Below are 21,583 nucleotides of genomic sequence, written 5' to 3' on the forward strand. Positions count from 1 at the left end.
CCTTGAAAAAGTAGTCAAAAGCTTGTTCATTATCATGATAAAGATCTTCAATAGACCTTTGCCCTTGTTGTCGGTCTTGATAGATAGCATTACCAATATAGGGATTGAAAATCCCTTCAAACTCATCGTCCCAAAGACCACAAACTTCATCTACTTGATCACTAAAGATCTCTTGAGTTGATAGAGACAACTCTCCCACTTTCTTGTCTTGGCCAATGAGGCCATCCTCTTCATTGCTTGACTTTGGTGAGCTTTTCAAGCTCTCTTTGTTACAATTCACTTGCTCTTTAAATGGAGCATCTTCAATTTTCTTCTTCCATTGGAATTCCGACTTCTTCCTATCATCCTTCCGGCTATAATGATCAACCATAAAACATGGTTCATGCAAACGGGGAGCTCTCATGGTCTTGTCAAGATTGAAAGTTATGCTCTCATCTCCCACTTCTAGAGTGAGCTCTCCATGCTTCACATCAATCACCGTACCCGCGGTGTGTAAGAAAGGTCTTCCTAGAATGATTGGAATGTTGGAGTCTTCTTCCATGTCAACAATGACAAAGTCCACCGGGATGAAAAATTTCCCAACTCTTACGGGAACATCTTCCCATATCCCTAATGGTGTCTTCGTCGATCTATCGGCCATATCGAGTGTGATATTGGTGCATTTAAGCTCTCCCATCCCTAACCTTTTACTCACCGAGTACGGCATAACACTCACACTAGCCCCTAGATCACATAAGGCTTTGTTGATCGTGGTGTCGCTAATGGTACACGGTATTGAGAAGCTTCCCGGATCTTTGAGTTTTGGAGGTGAACTCCCTTGAAGTATTGCACTACTCACCTTAGTGAAGGCGATAGTCTCAAGCTTCCGGATCGACTTCTTCTTTATGAGGATGTCTTTCATGTATTTTGCATAGGCCGGCACGTGATTGATTAATTCCGTGGAAGGAATCGAGACTTCCAAATTCTTCACAATTTCCATAAATTTTCCAAGTTGGTCATCAAATTTGGGCTTGGCTTGACGACTTGGAAAAGGAAGTCTAATCACAATGGGCTCCTTCTCCTTGACCTTGTCTTCATTTTTCTTTGAGATTTCTTCTTTTGATGGTTCTCCCTCCTTGGAGTTTTGCACAATTTCTTCTTTGTCACTAGCTTCCACAACTTCATCCTCAACTTGCTTCTTCGGTGCTTCATAACTTGTACCACTCCTCAAGTGAATGGCACTAACCGTGTCATGTCTTGGGGGATTACTTTGAGGTGGTAATTGCCCCTTTTGTCTTTGTGAGCTTGAAGATGCTAGTTGAGTCAATTGGGTTTCCAACATTTTGGTGTGAGCTAGGATGTTGTTGATGGTGATTTCCTTTGCTTGACTATCTTTTTGCATTTGAGTGAAAAACTCTTGTTGATTCTTTTGCATTTGGAGGACCGCTTTTTGAACATTAAAACCTTGGTCATTTTGTTGATTTTATGGAGTTTGATTTTGGTAACCTTGGTTTTGGTTGTAAAAGGGTCTTTGATTTTGGTTTCTCATGGGAGATGGGGTGTATGTTGGTTGAGGGTTTTGAACATTTTGGCTTTTGTATGAGAGATTTGGATGAAATTTGGTGTTTTCATTGTAATAGTTTGAATAAGGGGTACCACTCTTGTATGCTTGGAAAGCATTCACTTGTTCATTTGTTCCCCTACATTCACTTTGGTCATGTCCCAAAGTTCCACAATTCTCAGATATCCCACTTGGGATTGATGAAGATGCCGTCATGGCATTAACATGATGCTTTGGTGATTTTGAGGCTTCTTCAAGTCTAGCCATAGCTTTTTCAAACTTCAAATTGATGGTATCAATGTGAGCACTAAGTTGAGCATCCAATTGAGTAATGGAGTCCACTTCATGCTTTCCTCCTCTAGTAGCCTTGCGAGGTCTACTATATTGTGAGTTATGGACCGCCATTTCCTCAATTTTGTTCCAAGTTTGATTGTCATCAACTTCGGTAAACATTCAATTTGATCCCATGTTGAGAATGTTCCTTTAATCTTCATAAAGACCGTTCCAAAATTATTGTACCAAGAACCACTCGCTAAGTCCATGATGAGGACATGAACGACAAATTCCCTTGAATCGCTCCTAAGTTTCATACAAAGATTCTTCATCCCTTTGCTTAAAGCCCGTAATTTGAGCTCTTAGCATGTTAGTCTTTTCCGGTGGATAGAACTTTTTGTAGAAAGCTAGAGCCAACTTTTTCCAAGAATCAATTCCGAGAGTAGCCTTATCAAGGCCTTTCAACCATTGCTTTGCAGTGCCAATTAGAGAAAAAGTAAATAAGACCCATCGAATTTGGTCTTGAGTTACACCGGTTTGAGAAATTGCATCACAATAGTCGCAAAAAGTCTCCATATGAGAATGAGGGTCTTCACTTGGCATCCCCCCAAATTGGCTTCTTTTGACTAATTGGATAAATACGGATTTGGCAATAAAATTTCCAGTTAAGTGTTGTGGTGTGGGAGTACCATTGGGTAGGTTCTCCTCGGTGGGTACGGAATCTGATGAAAACTTAGGCATTGTGGGTTGATTTTGTGTTGGGTTCTCCTCACCTTTTCTTGCAAAAGGGTTGATGAACTCAATAGTATTTGGTTGAATATCTACAACCTCACCAATACCTCCCAAAGTTCTCCTAGCAAGTCTTCTATTGGTTGTCAAAGTTCTTTCAATTTCATGATCAAAGGGTAACAAGTCACCTTGTGACCTTCTAGACATGCAAAATATCACACAACTCGAAAACAATTAGAACAAACCTTGAGGAGTTTTACTTCCCCAAGGCAAAGAAAGACACAACTAATAACAATATAAGAAAATCTAAATCAAGTTAACACCGCCCCCGGCAACGGCGCCATTATTGGCCGTGTTCCCTCGTGGGGTTTAGTTTTCAATACTTGTCGTTAGGAGCACCTAGACCAAAACACAATTTATAACTTCACCAACAACTCTACAATTAGTAAAGAGGCAAGTAAAGGTCGGATCCCATGGGATGGGAATTGAGATGAGATTTCTATTGTAACTAGTGGTGTCTTAAGGGTGTCACAATTGGGGTTTGAAGTAGAAGATCACTAAACTAAATAGCAACGACAGTAAATAAGCAAGATGAATTAAAAGGGATGTAAACAATTGATAAAAGGCACTAGGGTGTCATGGGGTCATAGGGGATTCATGGTAATTGATCATACAAACATATTCTCAAGTCATAAGCAAGCAATTAGTGTTGTGATGGATCGAATTGGTTTATATCTTACAATCCTAGGAAAGTTTCGGTCCCGGAGCCGAATCGATTAGATTGTACAACACCTACAAGTCGACTTAATCTTCCCTACTCAACAATATGCATGGTCTAATGAGACTCGAGTTGGTTTATGTCTTACAAGTCTTATTGAAAAGATAGGTGATGGGTAAAAAAATGCAAGGATTCATAGGCTCACATTTCATCAAACATAACATGTGCATAAGTTGAGATCACAACAAGCAAGCAAATAAACTATGAAAGCATATTAATTTAAGCATGAATCATTCCCATGTTGGTTTCCCCTAATTACCCATTAACCCTAACTAAGGAAACTACTCACTCATTATCATGTTTAACATTGCAAGGTTGTCAATCATACCAACAAAGTGAAACATGATGAATAAATGAAAGTGATTAACAATAATTAAAAAGGGATTAAGAGAATTATACCTACTAATGATTCCAATAATAAAGCAAAGAATAAAAGAAGTACTTGATGCTTGATTGGAAGGTTGTCAATCTCCCAATAATAACCCAAATAATCTTCAATTACCCAAAATAAAGGATGAACAAGAGAGAGATTAAGGAAATAAAACTTGTATTAAAACTTAATTAAATGTTGATTACAAGATTAAAGAGGGATTTGAATGATATTAACTACACTAAAGATTGCTAAGAAGAACATGCTCTTCTAATTAGACTAATGGGGTATTTATATTGGGGATTAGGTGTATGAATTAGGGTTAACTAAGGGCTTAAATGACGATTAAGTCCCTTGTCGAGGAATTGCCGGTCTCTTAGGGAAACTACGGTGGTTTTGCCCGGGCGTCCAGCTGAGGAAGACGCTCGGATTGTGGGGTGAAGACGGGCGTCTTCTAGGCAATTCGCACGAATTGTCAGGCAGTCTCGTTCCTTCTTCTTTTCTTCCTTTTTCTTCATAAAATCCTCGAGGATTTCCTCGGGGATGCAAGGATCTTTTCTCATCATTGCCCATCTACTATAGTATGTACAAAGGCCTTCTAATCTTGTCTCTCCTTGATGCTTGGTCATTGAATTCAATCAATTTAGCTTTATTTTGCCATGAAAATGCAAGGTTTGCACTCCTTTCCTAACAAGGACACAAAACCTCAAAGAATATGCAAAACAAAGAACTAAAGACAATAAATGACCCAAATATGCACTAAAAAGCATGGGAACAAGGCTAATTCGGGGACTAAATATGCTCTAATTATGGTCACATCAGTATCACTAAGGCCTAAAATCTTACTCAATTCGCCATAAGTGAAGCGTCTATTAGCATTTGCAAGACGAAACTCGATGTGGGTTCTAGTCTCCACCCTTGTGACTTTCAAGGAACTCAAAAATTCCAAGGTGAGGGAGGGGTATGTCAATTCTTTCATGGTAAACAATTTACCCAATCCCATAGCCTCAAAGAAGGTTTTGGTTTGTTCAAGAACACCCAACTTTGTCAAGGCATCTTCACAAATAAATTTTGTAGGCATAATGGTCTTCTTAGCAAAGAGAACAAATTTATCCCTATGAGAGTCGGAAGTGAAAATTACCTCCGGATAATTGGATAATTGCTCAATGACCGGAGTTGTTGATGTTGTAGCTTCCATAGGGGGACCTTGTTGTGTTAGGTTCATATACCTATTATTAGACTCCTCTAATAGTGAACTAATTAACTTATTAATTATATGTTCTTTAGATCTAGTGCATGCATAACAAAATGAAAGATTTATGAGAAAAACAATGTTCCTTACATTGTAGATTGGTTCGAAATTATGGGCACAAGTAAGGTCACCTTCCTTCACTTGTTCTTGAGCTTATAATGATGGATGATCTTCCAAGATCCCAAGTATAGAAATCCTCCTTAGATTGCACCCAAGACTTACCCTTAAACTAGTATACTAATTAACTAGATTATTATACTAGTATCCTTAAAATGATTCTAATATTCTTATTACTACTACACTAGTAATATTGTTTTGATATTAGAAATGATGAACAAAACTTGTAAATCTCCAAAAACTTGTTGGAGAGATCTAGAGAGAAGGAAGAGAAAAGCTTGCATGTAGATTTTGTGAATGAGTGTTAGAGGAAAAATGAGGACAAAAGTCCCCATTTGAATAGGTGAGCCGTGTGGGAGGGGACCAAGAGGGGAATCTTGCTTTTTCCTTTTGGTCTTCACAATGCACAATTGTGTAAGGCTTTGTAAGATAGGTGTAAGGCTATAAAAGCAATGCCTATGATTTATTTATCATAAAATAAATCAATCTTACACCATTTTAACTCCCTCCATTCGGTCCATGCTCTTAAAATGGACTACCATTTTATTTTGTCAATTTGTCATTTGTCACACAATATGTCACATGTAGTATTTTACATGTTATTAATTAATTTAATGCATATTTATCCCATAAATATCATTTTAGAAATTAATTAAATTACATACAATAAATTGACTAGTGATACTTGATCACATAAATAAAATGAGTCATAAAATTATAATTCACAACATCTTGTAATTATAATTAACCATTCATTCTAATCTCTATTGTTTCTCAAACAATAAGCAATTTTAGTAATAATGCATTTTTATTACTAAAATAAATCTTATTTAATCCCATTACAATAAGATATTAATATTCTCTCTCACAAGTAAATTGTTCACTTTTAAGGAATTGATTACCTCGTATCGTCATACAATTAATCAATTTATCCATTAAGGGAATTGTCCTTTAGGTGTGACCTTAAGGGATCAACTGACCACCACCGTCACACGACAGTAATGTCAAACTCTAGTCAGCCAATCATTACCGATTAATGACGGTCAGTCGACTTTATAAATAATCATCCCTCACGTATTCTTTATATGAGATTTTATAATGATATTTAAATCATGTGATCGCACTATTGTTGAGGACACATTTCCCAACAATCTCCCACTTGTCCTCGACAAGTGTGCGTCACCAATTCTCTTGTCCTATTACAATCTCCCACTCAATGCAAGGTGTCTTGCAGGTCGTACTTACATTTGATCATATCTTGAGTGGTTTTCTCGATCTGGAGATTAACTGTCTGACCGGAATTATCTATCAAAGATACCTTCCGAGCGTGGCCACGCATTTCCAGTTAACTTCTCCTCGAGTGGCCTTGAGATTTCAAACAACCCTGACAAGGGGTGGACAATTCCTATCGCCCTATTCCCTTCGTTCACCACATCCATCATAACCCAAAATATACCCAGTTTGACCTCGTTTAAGAAATCGTAGAGTATAAATCAAAGCTAATCCGAAGTTGTGCCAACTTGGGCGAATAGTCTCTAGTCAAAAGAATTGACTCATAAGAATACTATAGTAGCTCTTGCCACGACCAGGCTTTATGAATTACCGTAACTCTATAAGCGGTCAGCGCCCGACGATTGTCCCATACATTCTGTCTATGTGATCGACTAGTCATCCCATATGACTCTATGGCACTTGAACTTGCCATCAATCGCATCACACTCTAGTCACTTCGAGACGTCACCTCATATAAGTAACTAGGGGCGAATACCATGTCAATCCAGTTCACTTTAATGGGGTTCAATTTGTCTCTACAACCCATTCGGATACGACAAAGTAGCGGGTGAGTTTAATAAAACTCAAACGATAAATGTGATTATCACATATGAATAGTCAATACACTATTACTACTTCATATTCTATAATCTCTAGTGTATTATCAACACTAGTTTAAATGCAATAAAAGCTTGGAAAGTGGATATACCCAATATCCATATATTCCAACTTAATTAATTGCTATTTCCTTCCATTCAATGTCATCTCTTAATAACATGAATTTCTCTAAGTATATGTCTAGACTTCATACTAGACCCGAGCTCTTTAACTTGAAAGAAGCTCCCACTGTTATCGCATAACTTGTGATAAAGTCATTTGTAGAGAGATTCACCCTTAATCCCTACGTTGACCATTTAATCACTATTTACTTAGAATCCTTTTGTAGAATTTGCAATGCGTGAAACTAAAACACTTTTCTTAGTTTCTTACTCCTTAGTCAATAACATTAGCTTAGGATTTCATCAAATCATTTCAAGCTTGGAAACTAAAGTTTGTGCAACCCTTCAACACCTTAACTTAGTTTATCATCCAAACATGTGTACAAGTCATCAATTGTACTTTAAGGCTTTCACAAGCCCATCTTATGAATTAACTTATTATTGACTCATCATGCACCTAGCATATGGTACATCACAAGAAAAGCGTCATTGGCATACATAATCGTTCTAATGGCGGAAACATTAGCAATCGATTTCATGTAATCAACAACTTAATGGGTTCAGTGAACGACTATGATTCCCTCATAGTAATTCCACTTTCATCATCATGAATAAGCCATTCAACTTTGTTGTTGTACAACAGATGTGAAATATCTTATCCTCATAAGACTCTCAACTCTATGCCAATATTCTCTCACATAGATTCAAAATCTAGAATACTTTGCATCCCTTTCCATGTCTCCCAATTACTCTTACCAGAAGAGATCATTGGTATATTATTCTCAATAAGTAATATGTTATCATCATATATGACATGGAGAAACAATTCTAACTCCCACTTAACTTCATGTATATCATGATTCTTCAATCATGTGAATGAAACAATTCACTATAATCACATGAACGAAAAGTATAATCCTTTAATGCTAGCTTAAGACCATATTGTGATCACTTAAGATAGCTACGCATAATATGTTAGGATTCTTAGATCTTCATCTAAGGTTTTGTGTTTCAAACACTTCCTTCTCTAAATTCCCATTTTAGAAAAGCGAATTCTATTTGCCATTCATCATTAAAATGAAATGCGGCAATTCCTAACACAATTTATCTTGATCAACATCTTCATGTAAATCTTATGCATTTGTGTACTCTAAAGCTCTATTTCCCTTTACAGAGACCCTCACTTTAAAGTAAATCTACTCATGAGCAACAATTTTCGGATTGTAATGCTTCGGCTCGTATGTAACAAGGTCATGATACTATCACTTTCACAAAGTAATATTTTTGAAACAATAAGACATGTGTGATAAACTCCCACTGAACTATGCTCTCATACTATCTTCATAGATAATAGTTCAATACCAACTCCCACTCTATAATTCAATTACTTTCACAAAGTAACATTTCAACTATAAGAGATGTTTGTGACGATACAATCTTCTCCCACTCTATCTCTCAGAAATACATCTATCTTCTTGAGAGATAGTTTTGTGAGTCACAAACATATATATTTAACGGAGTATTAGGATTTTATCCAGACTATGTATTAGCATTCAAAAGGCCATCCTAACATGGCGCTTGATACATATAATATGACATCGATCCATGTTATTTGGTTTAATAGACTCTCTATTCTATGTATCTCATGGTTGACCATCCAATTTGAATTACTTGTCCGTTTTGGATTGCAAATTCCCAAAATTGAGTTTATCAACTCAAACCGACTCATATTAGTTTGATCTTATGGGTAGTGACGCTAGGTCATAATCCATCTTTAATAAATCAAATTTATTACTTAGATCTTTGCCACTACGATTGGGTCGTAATGCTTAGAACTTTATTCAATTGGTTCTCTACGTCATTTAAGAAACTTCTCAAATCTCTCAAATGTTTTACCTTTTATTTGATTAAGTAAATATACCCTTATCTACTTGAATCATTGGTAAAAGTGACGAAGTAGTCATAAATTCCCCTTGCGGTGATGCTCATTAGAACACATACATCGGCATGTATTAGTCTCAACAAATCACTTGCTTGTGTCCCTTTACCACTAAAGGAAGTACAAATTATATTGCAAAGGAGACAAGATTCGCATATTCCATATGATTGAAAATCAAATGGTCTAATAATTCTAGTCGACACTAGCATTTTAATGCGTTTCTCATTTACGTAACCTAATTGAAAAATCAAATGTACAAATCATTTGGATTACTTGTTATGAGTCTTTTGGTGCGTATTATGTAGATATCTTTACATGAGTTGGAACTGTCTAAAACTTGTGTATCATAAAGATAAGTGACATGGCTCACATCCACGTCTATTTTCAATAAAATACAATAATTGTCTTTGAGGACAAAATATAGATCATTTCATGTCTCACATGGAAATAATGTTTTAGAATAAGTGGGAACATAATAACAATTATGTAAATCATAACTCAAAGCTATTAGCAAAAACAAGTATATAAATTTCTCTTGAAGTGGCGGCTACCCGAGCTCCCTTTCATTATCGCAAATTCATATCACTCTTGTTTAGCTTTTCCACATTTCCAAGTCCCACTTGGAGTAACAAGCCCAACTTTGATATCTTCTAAATACATGGGGCAATTTCGCTTCCAATGGCCCATGACATTACAATAATGACATTCCTCATAGGATTTGGCACCCTTCTTGGTCTTGGTCTTGGTCTTGGTAGTTCCACTATCCATTTCCAATTTATAATCAGGTTTGGGTTTCTCGCCCATTTTTGCCTTCCCTTTATTAATACCAAAACTCCTTTCATTTGCAAGGACACTCTTGCTAGAACTCCCACTCAATTTGATATTCCTCATTGTTTCTTCAAACAAGGATTCCTTAGGCTTTGTAAGATTTTCTTCACAAGAATTTCTTTTCAAGGTGGTGGGCAATAATATTGGAGTGGGTGGAGTGGAGGTAGTAAAGAAGCAAAAATTTCCATCCTGACCAATGCCAATGCGTAATTCTCTAATCGTTTCATTGTCATAATCGGAGCATTTGTCATCGTATGATTGGAGCCATGTTTCAACGGTGATTGGTGTAGGAGTATTAGATGAATTCATTGCGTATAATTAACTACAAAAACGGAAATGAAGGAAATAATTAACATCTATCGTTTTAATAATACTCGTAAATTTAACTACAAGCATTGCATTTATATAGTGACCTCCACCCAACTACATAAATGATTCCGAGATCCAAGTTCATATCAACTCGGGCACGGTGAGCCGATTCATCCATTATTAATATAACTCGGTGGATTAACTCTTTAATCGATTCTACTTTTAGAATTCTCGGTCAATAAAAATTACTCTAATTCTCATCTTTAGCCCGGAACACATGCGACTACGGTCAACAATACTTCCGTTGAGCTCAATCCAAATTTCGATGTAATAACATTTTACTACCCCACTTCGCCAACGTAACAAGGTTTGTATTACGGTGAAGCCGGATTAACTCCCTTGCGAAATTGGTACTTCATGAGTTTCTACTATTTGGTAAGGCTTTATCTCAATTATTATATGTGAGAGGTCTTGTCAATTTATTATCTATCACGTTTTAAGTGAACTAAAGCGGTGAACTACGATAATTATAATTGACACGGTCGATAACTCGATATGACATGCATGTGTTGTTATGGCGATTTGGCTATGCATGCAACATATTAAAAGAAATGCAAAGCAATAAATAAAATTCCTAGTATGGCCTTCCTAAAAATAGAAAATCAAATAATCTATTACATATTCGGAAACCAACTCCTTTGGTCCCTTGATTCTTCAAATGGCACGCCTCCCAAGACACCGTCTTTGTCGGATCACCTTTCCGAATGGCACCGTCTTGAAGATGCTCCATAATTACAAATAATAATAAAAAATACAAAGCTATTCCTATTATACATTTGTAAAATGAAAAACTAATGAAATAAAAAATAAAAGTGATTCGAGATCACATTAAATTACAACCGAATCAATATTCCCTTTCATTACGGGTAATATTGATTAAACTAAGGCCATACTAAGATTAAATTACATAATTCAAAATTATATAAATAAAAGACATTCAACAATTGAAATATGCAGCATTATAATATGTACCTATCATGCAAAATGATATGCCAAATCACCCTATTTAACTTATGTCGTACATATAAACCGGTTTCATGGAAATGCGTGATAATAACCTTTTAAAATCACTAATTAACACTTAAATCACATCTAAGATCAAGTTAATTATCCTAACACATTTTAGGACTCAAAAATTAGTCATCACTTAATTTTTGACAATAATTCAACTTGATTTAATTTTATGCTCATTTTTGACCTTAAAATCATAATTTATATGAAATAAATCCAAATTAATTCATAAAAGTTTCAAAATTTGAATTTTAAATTTTTGAACATTCTGGAAAAATTCCATGACCCTCATAATGTCAAAAATCATGGTTAAAATTTTCGAATTAATTTTGAGAAAATATAGTTGCATTTTTATCGGTTTTATCTCATAAAATGTATAAAATATATGAAAATTAAACCAATAATTTTTATAACTTTAGATCTGATTAGTGGGATATTAATGCAACTTAAAATAATTTTATCAAGCCATGCAATACGTTTTAGCTAATTTTTGCTAAAATAGTCACTATTTATGCCATTTTTACTCAAAAATCCATAAATCATGCTAAAGAAGATATTTAAATCTAGAAATTTACATACTCTCTGTAAATCTTGCATGTGACATCATATTAAAATATCATGGCTTAATTCGAAATTTTACTATTTTTAACCATTTTACCTCTTTTAATCCATTTTTATCTCATAAAAATCATAAATCATGCAAAATTAATCAAATTAACTCGTCCTTTTACACACAACTTGTAAAATATGCATGTGAGGTCATATAAATTTTTCAAGGTCAGAAACGAAATTTAACTATTTTTAGCATTTTAATTCCCATTTTAGTCATAAAAATGTAATAAAATGACCAAAAATCCTTAAAATGAGCAATAAATTTCCATGAATCATAAAAATGACATAAAAACATTTTAGGACCAGAATATATAACATGCATAGTGATTTCGTGGCTTATGCTCATAAATCACAAATTTTTAGTTTTATATGTTAACCTTTTAACTCGGAAAAACAATAACCGATTATGCATGCAACATCCTATGCTCCGATACCACTTGTTAGGTTCATATACCTATTATTAGACTCCTCTAATAGTGAACTAATTAACTTATTAATTATATGTTCTTTAGATCTAGTGCATGCATAACAAAATGAAAGATTTATGAGAAAAACAATGTTCCTTACATTGTAGATTGGTTCGAAAATATGGGCACAAGTAAGGTCACCTTCCTTCACTTGTTCTTGAGCTTATAATGATGGATGATCTTCCAAGATCCCAAGTATAGAAATCCTCCTTAGATTGCACCCAAGACTTACCCTTAAACTAGTATACTAATTAACTAGATTATTATACTAGTATCCTTAAAATGATTCTAATATTCTTATTACTACTACACTAGTAATATTGTTTTGATATTAGAAATGATGAACAAAACTTGTAAATCTCCAAAAACTTGTTGGAGAGATCTAGAGAGAAGGAAGAGAAAAGCTTGCATGTAGATTTTGTGAATGAGTGTTAGAGGAAAAATGAGGACAAAAGTCCCCATTTGAATAGGTGAGCCGTGTGGGAGGGGACCAAGAGGGGAATCTTGCTTTTTCCTTTTGGTCTTCACAATGCACAATTGTGTAAGGCTTTGTAAGATAGGTGTAAGGCTATAAAAGCAATGCCTATGATTTATTTATCATAAAATAAATCAATCTTACACCATTTTAACTCCCTCCATTCGGTCCATGCTCTTAAAATGGACTACCATTTTATTTTGTCAATTTGTCATTTGTCACACAATATGTCACATGTAGTATTTTACATGTTATTAATTAATTTAATGCATATTTATCCCATAAATATCATTTTAGAAATTAATTAAATTACATACAATAAATTGACTAGTGATACTTGATCACATAAATAAAATGAGTCATAAAATTATAATTCACAACATCTTGTAATTATAATTAACCATTCATTCTAATCTCTATTGTTTCTCAAACAATAAGCAATTTTAGTAATAATGCATTTTTATTACTAAAATAAATCTTATTTAATCCCATTACAATAAGATATTAATATTCTCTCTCACAAGTAAATTGTTCACTTTTAAGGAATTGATTACCTCGTATCGTCATACAATTAATCAATTTATCCATTAAGGGAATTGTCCTTTAGGTGTGACCTTAAGGGATCAATCGACCACCACCGTCACACGACAAAGAATGTCAAACTCTAGTCACCAATCATTACCGATTAATGACGGTCAGTCGACTTTATAAATAATCATCCCTCACGTATTCTTTATATGAGATTTTATAATGATATTTAAATCATGTGATCGCACTATTGTTGAGGACACATTTCCCAACATGTTGAACCTCCAACCTTGCCTCATGGACTACCAATGCCTTTGACAATTGTTTTGCTTGAAGGGTTTGTTGTCTTTTTGAAAGTGTCTTCTTTGGCGGCGCCTTGTTACCTACTTTAGTTTTTGCCATTCTTGATTACACCAAAGAAAGATTGAAATCTTCAATTTTTAGTTATGCCTAAATCGATTTAAGATGAAAGAATGTTGCTTTGTATCTTAAAAAATCGACTCAAAAGTTGAAGATTTTGGTGTTTGAATCAATTGTTGTTGCAAAAGGAGTGATTAATTTTTGTTGTGAGGAAGTTTGGATTTGATTTTGTTGAATTTGGTTGAGGAAATTTGGTTTTGTTGACGTAGAAGATGAGGGTTTTTGGGTTTTGGGTAGTGTTTGAATGTAGAAAAAGTGAAAATGAATGAGGGAATAAGGGTTTAAAAGACCCGTTATTTTTGAAATAGCAGCAGGGGACGAGCGGACTAAGGATTGGGACGCTCGAATTCTTTGTGTTTTGCCTCAGGGTATGACGCCACAGGACGAGCGTTTTTCAGGAAAGACGAGCGGATTCTTCAATTTGAGATGAGCGTCTTCCTGCACGGACGCTCGGATTCTGTTACAGGGTGATTCTTTAAAATTCAACAGCAGAAAGACGAGCGTCTTCTCTGTAAGACGAGCGTCCTATATCAGACGAGCGGATTCTAAATTGAGACGCTCGGATTCTGCGAAAGACCATTTTTTTGAATTCTGCAGCTCTACCAGACGGGCGTCTGGTGATATTGGACGAGCGGATTCCTCAGGACGAGCTGATTCTCTTTTTGGCCGCTTGGATTCTTCATTGTCCACACGGATTCAGGTCCATCCGTGGGTACTGAATAACCCGTAACATTTTCATTCTTCAATTCTCGTGTTCTTCATCGTGGGGGCACTACAAAGGTATTAATAGCCTAGCCAATTGCTATCCCCACACTAAGTCAAAGCACTACACATTAATGAAATCATAAGTCCCTCCCTCACTTCTCTAAAAAATGATGAATATCTTGATCAAGGCACAGAAATATAAATCCAAAAATGACAAAAATGCAATGTAAAAATTTAAATGCAAGTTAGGGAGTTAGAATATTTACAAATGGTGGTTTAGGGAAGACTCCACCAAACTCTCATCAAATGTGAGATGTCAAGGGGGCATGTTCAAGGTGTTGTTTATGTTACTAAACCCTTGAAGAAGTAGTTAAAAGCTTGTTCATTATCATGATAAAGGTCCTCAATAGATCTTTGCACTTGTTGTTCTCCATGATGGTCTTGGTTCATAGCATTACCAATGTAGGAATTGAATATACCTTCGAACTCATCATCCCAAAGACCGCAAACTTCGTCTACTTGATCATTAAAATTTTTTTGAGTTGATAGAGACAACTCTCCTTCTTTGTTTTCTTGGCCAATGAGGCCATCTTCTTCACTTGTCATGGGTGAGCTTTTCAAGCTCTCCTTGTTGCTATTCTCTTGCTCTTTTAATGGAGCATTATCAACTTTCTTTTTCCATTGGAATTCCGACTTCTTTCTATCATCCTTCCGGCTATAGTGATCAACCATAAAGCATGGTTCATGTAAATGGGGAGCTCTCATGGTCTTGTCAAGATTGAAAGTTATGGTCTCGTCTCCCACTTCTAGAGTAAGCTCTCTGTGCTTCACATCTATCACCGCACCCGCGGTGTGCAAGAAAGGTCTACCGAGGATGATCGGAATATTGGAGTTTTCTTCCATGTCAACAATGACAAAGTCCACCGGGATGAAGAATTTGCCGATTCTCATGGGAACATCTTCCCATATCCCTAATGGTGTCTTCGTCGATCTATCGGCCATTAGGAGTGTGATGTTGGTACATTTAAGCTCTCCCATCCCTAGCCTTGTTGATCGTGGTTTCGCCAATGGTACACGGTATTGAGAAGCTTCCCGGGTCTTTAAGTTTTGGAGGTGAACTCCCTTGAAGGATTTCACTACTCACCTTAGTGAAGGCGATAGTCTCAAGCTTCCGGATCGACTTCTTTTTCGTAAGGATGTCCTTCATGTACTTTGCATAGGCCGGCACGTGATTGGTTAATTCCGTAAAAGGAATCGAGACTTCCAAATTCTTCACAATTTCCATGAATTTCCCAAGTTGGTCATCAAACTTAGGCTTAGCTTGACGAGTTGGGAAGGGAAGTCTAATCACAATGGGCTCTTTCTCCTTGGCCTTTTCTTGACTTTTCTTTGAAACTTTTTCTTTTGTTGGTTAATCTTCCTTAGAGTTTTGCAAAATTTCTTCTTTGTCACTAGCTTCCACAACTTCATCCTCAACTTGCTTCTTTGGTCCTTCATATCTCGTACCACTCCTCAATTGAATGGCACTAACCGTTTCATGTCTTGGGGGATTACCTCGAGGTGTTAATTGCCCCTTTTGTCTTTGAGAGTTCGAAGATGCTAGTCGGGTCAATTGAGTTTCCAACATTTTTGTGTGGGCTAGGATGTTGTTGATGGTGATGTCCTTTGCATGGCTATCTTTTTGCATTTGAGTGAAAAAATCTTGTTGATTCTTTTGCATTTGAAGGACCGCTTTTTGAACATCAAAACCTTGGTCATTTTGTTGATTGTATGGAGTTTGATTTTGGTAACCTTGGTTTTGGTTGAAAAAGGGTCTTCGATTTTGGTTTCTCATGGGAGGTGGGGTGTATGTTTGTTGAGGGTTTTGAACATTTTGGCTTTTGTATGAGAGATTTGGGTGAAATTTGGTGTTTTCATTGTAATAATTGGAATAAGGGGTACGACTCTTGTATGCTTGAAAAGCATTCACTTGTTCATTTGTTCCCCTACATTCACTTTGGTCATGTCCCAAAGTTCCACAATTCTCACATATCCCACTTGGGATTGATGAAGATGCTACCATGGCATTAACATGATGCTTTGGTGATTTTGAGGCTTGTTCAAGTGTAGCCATAGCCTTTTCAAACTTCAAGTTAATGTTATCAATATGAGCACTAAGTTGAGCACCCAATTGAGTAATAGAGTCCACTTTATGCTTTCCTCCTCTAGTAGCCTTGCGAGGTCTACTATATTGTGAATTATGGACCGCCATTTCCTCAATCTTGTTCCAAGTTTGATTATCGTCAACTTCGGTGAACATAGCATTTGATCCCATGTTGAGAATGTTTCTTGAGTCTTCATAAAGACCATTCCAAAATTGTTGTACCAAGAACCACTCGCTAAGTCCATGATGAGGACATGAGCGACAAATTCCTTTGAATCGCTCCCAAGCTTCATACAAATATTCTTCATCCCTTTGCTTAAAACCCGTAATTTGAGCTCTTAGCATGTTAGTCTTTTCCGGAGGGTAGAATTTTTGGTAGAAAGTTACAGCCAACTTCTTACAAGAGTCAATTCCAAGAGTAGCCTTATCAAGGCTTTTCAAGCATTATTTTGCGGTGCCGATTAGAGAAAAAGGAAATAAGACCCATCGAATTTGGTCTTGAGTTACACCGGTTTGTGAAATCGCATCACAATAGTCACAAAAAGTATCCATGTGAGAGTGAGGGTCTTCAGTAGGCATCCCCCAAAATTGGCTTCTTTCGACTAATTGGATAAATGCGGATTTGGCAATAAAATTTCCGGTGAAGTGTTGTGGTGTGGGAGTACCATTGGGTAGGTTCTCCTCGGTTGGTACGGAATGTGATGAAAATTTAGGCATTGTGGGTTGATTTTGTGTTGGATTTTGTGTTGGGTTCTCCTCACCTTCTCTTGCAAAAAGGTTGACGAACTCAATAGTGTTTGGTTTAATATCTACAACCTCACCAATACCTCTCAAAGTTCTTCTAGCAAGTCTTCTATTGTTTGTCAAATTTCTTTCAATTTAGTGATCAAAGGGTAACAAGTTACCTTGTGATCTTCTAGACATGCAAAATATCAAACAACTTGAAAATAATTTGAACTAACCTTGAGGAGTTTTACTTCCCCAAGGCAAAGAAAGACACAACTAATAACAATATAAGAAAATCTAAATCAAGTTAACACCGTCCCCGGCAACGGCGCCATTTTTGGTCGGACTTTCGAGGAGGTTTAGTTTTCGGTACTTGTCGTTAGGAGCACCTAGACCAAAACGCAATTTATAACTTCACAAACAACTCTACAATTAGTAAAGAGGCAAGTAAAGGTCGGATCCCAAGGGACGGGAATTGAGATGAGATTTTCTATTGCAACTAGTGGTGTCTAAGGGTGTCACAATTTGGGGTTTGAAGTAGAAGATCACTAAACTAAATAGCAATAAAAGTAAACAAACAAGATGATTAAAAAGGAATGTGAACAATTGATAAAAGACACTAGGGTGTCATGGGGTCATAGGGGATTCATGGGAATTGATCATACAAACATATTCTCAAATTATAAGCAAGCAATTATTGTTGTGATGGATCGAGTTGGTTTATATCGTACAATCCTAGGAAAGTTTGGGTCCCGGAGCCGAATCGATTAGATTGTACAACACCTACAAGTCGACTTCATCTTCCCTACTCAACTATATGCATGGTCTAATGAGACTCGAGTTGGTTTATGTCTTACAAGTCTCATTGAAAAGATAGGTGATGGGTAAAAAATGCAAGGATTCATAGGCTCGCATTTCATCAAACATAAAATGTGTATAAGTTGAGATCACAACAAGCAAGCAAATAAACTATGAAAATATATTAATTTAAGCATGAATCATCCCCCATGTTGGTTTCCCCTAATTACCCATTAACCCTAGCTAAGGAAGCTACTCACTCATTATCATGTTGAACATGCTAGAAAGGTTGTCAATCATACCAACAAAGTAAAACATGATGAATAAATGAAAGTGATTAACAATAATTAAAAAGGGATTAAGAGAATTATACCTACTAATGATTCCAATAATGAAGCAAAGAATAATAGAAGTACTTGATGATAGATTGGAAGGTTATCAATCTCCTAATAATAACCCAAATAATCTTCAATTACCCAAAACAAAGGATGAACAAGAGAGAGATTAAGGAAATGAAACTTGTATTAAAACTTGATTAAATGTTGATTACAAGATTAAAGAGAGATTTGATTGATATTAACTACACTAGAGATTGCTAAGAAGAACATGCTCTTCCAATTAGCCTAATGGGGTATTTATAGTGGGGATTAGTTACATAGATTAGGGTTTACTAATGGCTTAAATGACGATTAAGTCCTTGAGAAATCGCCGGTCTCTAGGGAGTTTCCGGTCTCCTTTTCGCTGGTCTTAGAAAAATATGCGCATCCTTCCTTGAAGCTTGTAGAAGACGAAATAGCTGTTAGGGAATCCGGGCGTCCAGGGCACGGGACGGGCGGATTTGGGTGATTCTGGACGGGCGTACAGATGGAGAAGACAGGCGGATTTGGGGTGTTTTGGACGGGCGTCCACAAGGGGAAGACGCTCGGATTGTGGCTGCTGGACGGGCGTCTTGTGGACAATCCGCTCGGATTGTCTTACTGGTTCGTTTCTTTCTTCTTTTCTTCCTTTTTCTTCATAAAATCCTTGAGGATTTCCTCGGGGATGCAAGGATCTTTTCTCATCATTGTCCATCTACTATAGTATGTACAAAGGCCTTCTAATCTTGTTTTCTCTTTGATGCTTGGTCATTGAATTCAATCAATTTAGCTTCATTTTGCCATGAAAATGCAAGGTTTGCACTCCTTTCCTACCAAGGACTCAAAACCTCAAAGAATATGCAAAACAAAGGACTAAAGACAATAAATGACCCAAATATGCACTAAAAAGCATGGGAACAAGGCTAATTCGGGGAATAAATATGCTCTAATTATGGTCACATCACTAAAGCATAATGATTCAAAACCCGAAATAACATGGGCATAAGGATAAAGCAACATCATGGATGATATTTACATGACGGCGTAGCATGAATGACTATATATGAACTTTTTCGCCCTTGCATGATCTTTTTTTACTTTGGACTCTCACGATTCACTCAATACTCATTATATGTGAAATGACTTTTATGTGAGTAGCACTCACCTATCCTCGACTCATGAGATTGTGCCCACAATCTAATATGGTAGTCATTTCAAATCATAAGTAAAAAACTATCAAAATGCAAGCATATAAAAGGAGCCAAAGGGTAAGAAGAAGGCAATTTGTAATGGGTAAGTAAGGGGAACATAAGAATTATGGTTGTGTGGAGCTAAGTCAAGCTAGAAACAACCAAATTAAAGGATGCTTGTAGATACCCGTATCCGCCGATATTGGAATTTATAGAGAACCTGACAAACACCCGATGATGATAGGACACATGTACTCTTTAGTTGTCATTATCATTATTTGGAACTCGTTTTACGATGTAGAATGGGCGTCGTCGATGAAGTATTTTATTAATTTAAATGATATTTAAGTTAATATTATTTTAATTCGAATTTATTTTCTTAAATTATTTTATTGAAAATAAAATAGATATTTGATTTGAAAAATCATTCTTAAGTTACTTGATTTGAAAAATCAATTTATAAATCGTATTTGAAGAACTCGTTTTTTACGATGGTTTTATATGCGATTTTGAGCTTGTTTTCAACTCGATTTGAGCACGATTTTCGAAGCAAACTCAAGCCAACTCTTGACCCATAACCCAACCCATCACTCACCCTCATAACCAGGCCCTAACCCCTTCCACAAACCCGTCCAAACTCCCTCCAATCCAGCTAATAACCCGTCCCAAACAGCCAGCACAGCCAACCCTTTCCCTTACCCGTGTTCAGCTTTGCCAAGCCCCAAACCCGCTCCAAACGTCACTTAAACCGTGGGCCACCCCTTTGTGCATGTTTTCCTAGGCCGAATGGCCATGTGTCGTGTGTGGTGTCGTATATAGCAATTGTATTTAGATCGAGTTGTATCCCTAATTTCTCGTTGTGTCGGCATGAAATGCCTGGGTTGTAATAGGGTAGATCCCAACGGCTCCCCCATTCCCATCAAGCCTTGTTTGTTTCGTTTATATGTTGTTAGATCAATCAACCCACATGCTAAATTACAACTTTGACAGAGTTAGTTTAGTTGCATCTAAATCGACATAGAAACCTCACATGTTAGTGTTTTAAAACGATGTTTGCATATCATATACCGTAGTAGCTACGACCTTGTTTGAAATCCGATACTTGACTTAGTAGAGGCCGTTATTGACGGGCGGGGTTAGGTGTCCTTATGGGCTTCCTAACACGTACCCTCACCCCTTACTCAAGATCTATGGTTTGTGGATCCGTCTAAATACCATTGGATTACGAGAGTCATTCAAATCGAGTGATACAGGGTACAAGTCTTTATCTTTAATCACTCGTAGTCGATTGACTTTATGCTTTTCGATGAAAGGTGTAAAGTTGACTTGAACGGTTCCAAGTTCCCAAAAAACTTGGTGGCGACTCTAAGTTGTCTTAATTCGATTCGAAGGAACCTCGAGTCGATTATGCCTCCTGTGGATCCCGCGGACGCAGATTCCGCGGGCGTTGTCCACAGTTTGGCGACTCCGCTGGGGAAAAGAGGTCTAGTTACACTTTGTTTCTAGGGTCTTTTCCTCCGAGGTGAAACTTGAAAAGAAAGTATTGGAAAGTAAAACATTGCTCGTACTGCTACGATTCATGCATAAACCCTTAAGGACTTTCCCGGGCCGTCCCAGCGCTTCTTTGTGACGCGTGGGGGGCGACGTCCCACTATGCCAGGTGCTTGCACATTGCTTGCTTCCGCTCCGCCTCGTCGTGGTTCTTGAGGGTGAGGATGCTCTTCTAGGTACTCTACCTAAAGGCTCTTGCTCTATTAGACCCAAAAGGATGGAGGGCATAGACCTTCTTGTAGAAGACTTGCCGAGACTTAGAAATGTCTAGGAACATACATCCTTATAACATGAGAATGACAATGTGCAAGGTGATTTTCCCGAGTCTTTTCAAATTTTCCATATCAATTTCAAAACCGAACTTTTGAACAACTTACTTTCAAAATAGCATGGTTTTAAAAACGCGGAATGCTGC

At 36.7% G+C, this 21,583-nt stretch overlaps 2 non-coding genes across 2 annotated transcripts; both read left to right on the forward strand.

The window, feature by feature from the left end:
* Positions 1-2,075: 2,075 nt before the first annotated feature.
* LOC141603239 (small nucleolar RNA R71) lies at positions 2,076-2,182 on the forward strand. The gene has a single exon (XR_012525130.1). It is a non-coding gene; the product is annotated as a small nucleolar RNA R71 (small nucleolar RNA).
* Positions 2,183-16,785: 14,603 nt separating this feature from the next.
* On the forward strand, positions 16,786-16,892 carry LOC141604385 (small nucleolar RNA R71). Its single transcript, XR_012526087.1, has one exon. It is a non-coding gene; the product is annotated as a small nucleolar RNA R71 (small nucleolar RNA).
* The last annotated feature ends 4,691 nt before the right edge of the window (positions 16,893-21,583 follow it).

Source organism: Silene latifolia, chromosome 9 (assembly GCF_048544455.1).
Source record: "Silene latifolia isolate original U9 population chromosome 9, ASM4854445v1, whole genome shotgun sequence".
In the NCBI taxonomy this organism is placed as follows: Eukaryota; Viridiplantae; Streptophyta; class Magnoliopsida; order Caryophyllales; family Caryophyllaceae; genus Silene; species Silene latifolia.